The sequence below is a fragment of the Tamandua tetradactyla genome, chromosome 5, assembly GCF_023851605.1.
Source record: "Tamandua tetradactyla isolate mTamTet1 chromosome 5, mTamTet1.pri, whole genome shotgun sequence".
NCBI lineage: Eukaryota > Metazoa > Chordata > Mammalia > Pilosa > Myrmecophagidae > Tamandua > Tamandua tetradactyla.
Window position 1 is genome coordinate 140387471 of NC_135331.1, and position 5951 is coordinate 140393421.

At 38.4% G+C, this 5951-nt stretch overlaps 1 pseudogene; it reads right to left on the minus strand.

Moving 5' to 3' along the window:
* Positions 1 to 391: 391 nt before the first annotated feature.
* Positions 392 to 849, minus strand: LOC143682779 (ubiquitin-conjugating enzyme E2 N pseudogene; annotated as a pseudogene).
* Between the last annotated feature and the right edge of the window lie 5102 nt (positions 850 to 5951).

Consider the following 5951-nt stretch of genomic DNA (forward strand, 5'->3'; position numbering starts at 1 on the left):
ACTTATAAAATAATAAAACCATCTCCCTCCTCAAAAATAAAAATAAAGAAAAACACCCACACCCCTGCAGCTAACCCTGACAACTACCTTCATTCACAGTTCTTTATACTTAAACCATGATGGGGGAAAAGAATAAAAGCAGGAGATGGGCCACTGCTATCAAACGTTTCACAACAATCCAGATGATACTTCTAGCCTCTGCTCATGCTTTACAACAGTGAATCAAGACAAGACATAGATTTGCTAACGTGCATTTAATCACCAAAGGACTGAAGATGTCTAGGCTTTTATTCTGTAATGTTTCTAAGACTGTATCCATTAAATGCAAACAAAAAAAGAAGAAGTCTTGGTAGAACAGGAGAAGTGGTGTACATTTGATGATCAGATCGATTTAAATATTATTCATGTCATATAGCTTAGTCCATGCTCTAGCTGTTTCTATGGCTTGGGCTTCAGTGGTCTTCCATTGTTCTGCTACATCATTTGCTAATGGGTCATCTGGATTGGGAGCACTTAACAAAGCCTGGATCAAGAGCAGAACTGTGCAGATCTGCAATTCTGAGGATCACTTATCTTTCAAAATATCTAAACATATTCTTCCCAACTTGTCTACATTAGGGTGATAAATTTTGGTCATGAAACGTACTTTAGGGGCTGCCATTGGGTATTCTTCTGGAAGGAATAGTTCAAGTTTACAAGTCCCTCCCTCAAAGGGGGAATCTTGGGGGCCAGCAATGACCAAGTGAAAATAATGGGCATTGCTGTCATATGGTTCTGCTTTAATACTGGGAACTGGTTCTCCAGCAAATGCTGGGTTTCCTTGATAATCCTGTGGGGCAGCCCGGTCATCATGTCAGATCCTGAGCCCTTTCTTCTTTTTTGATATAGGCATTTAGGGCAATAAATTTCCCTCTTAGTACTGCCTTTGCTGCATCCCATAAATTTTGATACATTGTGTTTTCATTTTCATTTGCCTTGAGATCTTTACTGATTTCTCTTGTAATTTCTTTCTTGACCCACTGGTTGTTTAAGAATGTGTTGTTGAGCATCCACATATCTGTGCATTTTCTGGCACTCTGCCTATTATTGATTTCCAGCTTCATTCCTTTATGATCTGAGAAAGTATTTTGTGTGGTTTCACTCTTTTTATACTTATAGAGACTTGCTTTGTGACCCAGCATATGGTCTATCTTTGAGAATGATCCATGAGCAGTTGAGAAGAAGATGTGTCCTGCTGTTGTGACATATAAAATCCAAAAGGCAAAATGGTAGAAGAAAGTACTGCCCATACAGTAATAACACTAAATGTTAATGGATGTAATGTTCTATAAATGTCTGTTAAGTCTAGCTCATTTATTGTATTATTCAAATTCTCTGAATCGTTATTGGTTCTCTGTCTAGATATTCTGTCCATTGATGAGAGTGGGGAATTGAAGTCTCCAACTATTATGGTAGATGTGTCTATTTTTCTTTTCAGTGTTTTCAGTGTTTGCCTCATGTATTTTGAGGCATTTTGGCTCGGTACATAAATATTTACGATTATCATGTCTTCTTGTTGAATTGTTCCTTTTCTTAATACATAGGGATCTTTTTTGTCTCTTTTAACTGTTTTACATTTGTTGGATATTAGTATAACTACTCCTGCTGTTTTCTGATTGTTATTTGCATGAAATATCTTTTCCCAACCTTTCACTTTCAACCTATGTTTATCCTTGGGTCTAAGATGTGTTTCCTGTAGACAGCACACAGATGGGTCCTGTTTTTTAATCTATTCTGCTATTCTGTGTCTTTTCATTGGGAGTTTAATCCATTAACATTTAGTGTTATTACTGTATGGGCAGTACTTTCTTCTACCATTTTGCTTTTTGGATTTTATATGCCATATCTAATTTTTCTTCTTTTTACCTTTATGGATAGTCTTCATTTCTACACTCTTCTCCACACCTCTCTCTCCTGTCTTTTCATATCTGCCTCTAGTGCTCACTTTAGTATTTCTTGCAGAGCTGTTCCCTTGGTCACAAATTCTCTCAGTGATTTTTTTTGTCTGAAAAATGTTTAAATTTCTCCCTCATTTTTGAAGTACAATTTTGCTGGATATAGAATTCTTGGTTGGCAGTTTTTCTCTTTTAGTAATTTAAATATATCATCCCACTGTCTTCTCACCTCCATGGATTCTGCTGAGAAATCTACACATAGTCTTATTGGACTTCCCTTGTATGTGATGGATTACTTTTCTCTTGCTGCTTTCAAGATTCTCTCTTTGTCTTTGACCTCTGACATTCTGATTAGTAAGTGTCTTGTAGTAGGTCTATTTGAAACTATTCTGTTTGGGGTACACTGCAGTTCTTGGATCTGTAATTTTAAATCTTTCATGAGAGTTGGGAAATTTTCAGTGATAATTTCCTCCTCCTTTTCCCTTCTTTTGTCCTTCTGGGACACCCACAAAATGTATATTCACACACTTCATGTTGTCATTCAATTCCCTGATTCCCTGCTCATATTTTTCCATTCGTTTCCCTGTATTTTCTTTTGCTAGTTGGATTTCAGATGTCCATCCTTCAATTCACTAATCCTATCTTCTGCCTCTTGAAATCTGACATAGTAGGTTTCCATTGTTTTTTCATCTCTTCTACTGTGCCTTTCATTCCCATAAGTTCTGTGATTTGTTTTTTCAGACTTTTGATTTCTTCTTTTTGTTCATTCCTTGCCTTCTTTATATCCTCCCTCAATTCATTGATTTGATTTTTTGATGAGGTTTTCCATGTCTGTTAGAACATTCTGAATTTATTTTTTCAACTCCTGTATCTCATTTGAATTGTTGGTTTGTTCTTTTAACTGGGCCATATCTTCAATTTTCCTAGTGTGATTCTTTATTTTTTGCTGGTGTCTAGGCATTTAATTACCTTAATTAGTTTATTCTGGAGATTGTTTTCAGTTCTTTTACCTAGGATTTTCTTGCTGGATAACTTTGTTGTCTATCTGTTCTATAGCATTCAGTTCAGTTTATTCTGGACCAGTAGCTTAGTTTTGTTTAACAGAGCAGAATTTTTCAGTTCTTGTTTTCTTGTTTCTTATCCTGCCTGTGTGGTACCTTTACCCCCCACTCTTAGGGTGGTCTAGTTAGGTATTATAGACCCCAGCCAGATTTTCCCAAACCAAACTGGTCTCCTGTCAGGAGGAAAGAGTCACCTGCATCAGTTTTCCCTGAGGGTAAGACCCAGCAGGTTGAAAGACTTTCCTGTGAAGTCTCTGGACTCTGTGTTTTTTCTATCCTGCCCAGTATGTGGTACTTGTCTTCCTGCAAGTCCCACGAGCATAAGGTGATGCGGTACCTTTAACTTCAGCAGACTCTCCCTGCTGGGGCATGGTGGAGACAGAGGAGAGGTTGTAGGCTGGCTTTAATTGCTTCAAATTTCCAAACCCTGGGGCAGTTGCAGGCTGAGAAGCCCTGCCATTGTATCCAAAGGCAGTCCAACCTTTGTAGAAACACAGCCACCAAAAAAAAAAAAAAAAGAAAGAAAGAGGAAAATCCTTCTCAGAGCAGGACCTCCATTCCTCAGGTTTGCCAATCAAGAGCATAAGTTGGTATGTTACTTTGTGTACCTTCTGATCCTATATGCCCCCTCCTTTCCTTCAGGGCCCAGACCCTTTCAAGTATTATGTGCTATCTAATCCAAAAACCCTCTGTTTCTTTCTTTATTTTTTCTTTTTCCATCAGCCCTCCCCCCCTTAGCGCCAGGGCAAAAATCAGCAACCTCCGCTTTGACCAGTTTCAGCTGAGCTGGGGGCCTATTTTTAGTAGTCAGAATTTGTGAATTAATTCCACAATTAAAGCTGAGCTGCACTCAGCCCCTGCTGCTGGTTAAGTCCCTTTCCTTTCCCCTCTGGGAAGCAACCTGTGGGGGAGGGGCACCAACCGCCGCGGCCTGGGGAACTCACGGTTCTGGGGGGGCTCGCAGATGGTCCAGCTGGTCCAGACTGGGGTATGCTGTGTGTCTGGTCACTGATGTGGCCCCAGGAGTTGTTCTCTACTATTCTTGGCTATTTAGTAGCTGTTCTGAAGGATAAACTAAATCCCACACCTCACTAAGCTGCCATCTTGGCACTCTTGTCTGTCCATGCACTCTTGACAGCTCCAGCCCTCTGTCTAGAAATGGACATGGTAGGCTGTTTGCACTAGCTGGCAAGTCTCTAGTTCTCTGCATCTCAATTCTTCTGGTTTTTCAACCAGGGTCTCCCTATGTGGTGTAGAAGACCCTCCCAGTTCACTTATACCCTGCAATCACTCTCACTGTCTTATTTTGAACTCAGCCTATCTTATTCTACCATCTTCCTAAAGTCCCTCTTCTGGATTCTGTTGACGTTTAGCTTCTAGCTGTTCTCCATGGCTTCTCTTTCCATTCGACAATCACTCTGCTTATAAAGAACTATAGTAATCTGGATTAAAGCCAAACCTGATTTAGTTGGGCCACGCCTTAACTGAAGTACCATTTTGAAGAGATCTTATTTACAATTGGTCCAAACCCACCAGAATACAGAGCAAGACCAGAGAACATGTCCAGACTGGGGTGTACTATTCAATCTACCACACATAAAATGGAATATTAGCTGTAAAGAGGAAAGAAGTTCTGACCCACACTGCAACATGATGAACCTTGATGGCACCATGTTGAATGAAATAAGCCAGACACAAAAGAAGAAATATTATATGACTTCACTTATATGAATTGCCTAGATGAAGAAGTACACAGAGACAAAGTAGATCATCCCCACCTGGGGCAGGTGGGAGTAGGGAGGGAGAATGGGGTTATGGCTTAATGGATGCTGAGTTTCTGTTTGGGATGATGAGAAAGTTTTGGTGATGGATAGTGATGATGGTAGCACACTGTTATGAATGTAATTGACATCACTGAATTATGCAAATGAAAGTGGTTGAAACGGGATTTTTTTGTTGTTATCTCAATGGAATTTTTTTAAAGGGTAAGTTGAAATTTTGTAAACTTAATATCTTTTTTTTTTTTTTTGAGGGGGAGCATGGTCCAGGAATCAAACCCAGGTCTCCAGCATGGAAGGCAACATTCTACCGCTGAACCATCTGGGCACCCTAAACTTAATATCTTAAGTGAATTATTAGAATTTGTTATAATAATCTTCATTTGTTATAATAATCTTCATTAGCAAGTAATAACCTCATTTCTACATTGTTTAAACCTGTATCGTTTGAATTCAAATTTGCAAAATGAAGTTAAACCTTTCTAACTATTGAGGAAGAGATCATAGCTGAAAGACATAAGGTTCAGAATAAAAGGAAGTATAGGTACCTATATATTCAGATCAATTATGAAATAAACTGGTAAAGTTCATTTACTCTGTCAACTTAGTGGACTCCAGATGTTTCATCATTCTGATTTTGTTTGAATAAAACAACTCAAACTCCTGAATTAGAAAAAGAAAGTAAAATTCATTCAAAATTGTGATTCCTTTGTATAAAAACCCTGATAAAGGTGTAAAAAATGTACCAAGTATTGGGGCAACTTAACACTGTATAATACCCATGAAAATATTAAGATAAAACTATTGAAAACAAATGAAAATACAGGACAGTGATCTACAATGGACAAAGAGTTCAGTCAGACATACAAGAGAGCATAGTGTCTGGGGGAAGCCAGCTGAATGCCCGTGGCTTAATCATGTGGAATCCTAATAACTGGCTTCAGAAGCTTCATTTCAAAGTAAGGCTAATTGTAATATGCCAAGGTCCTCATATTCTACTGAAATATACTTGACGAAATTGTTCTCCTTTCCTAATCATGTATGTTATTTTTCCTTTTCTCCTCTGTGTAACTCACATTCTTAAATATATAATTCACCATCAGTAGAAGAGAGAAGGTGTTTTGAAAATATATAATTAATAAACTCACATCTTTACATAACAGGACTCTCCAGAGAAT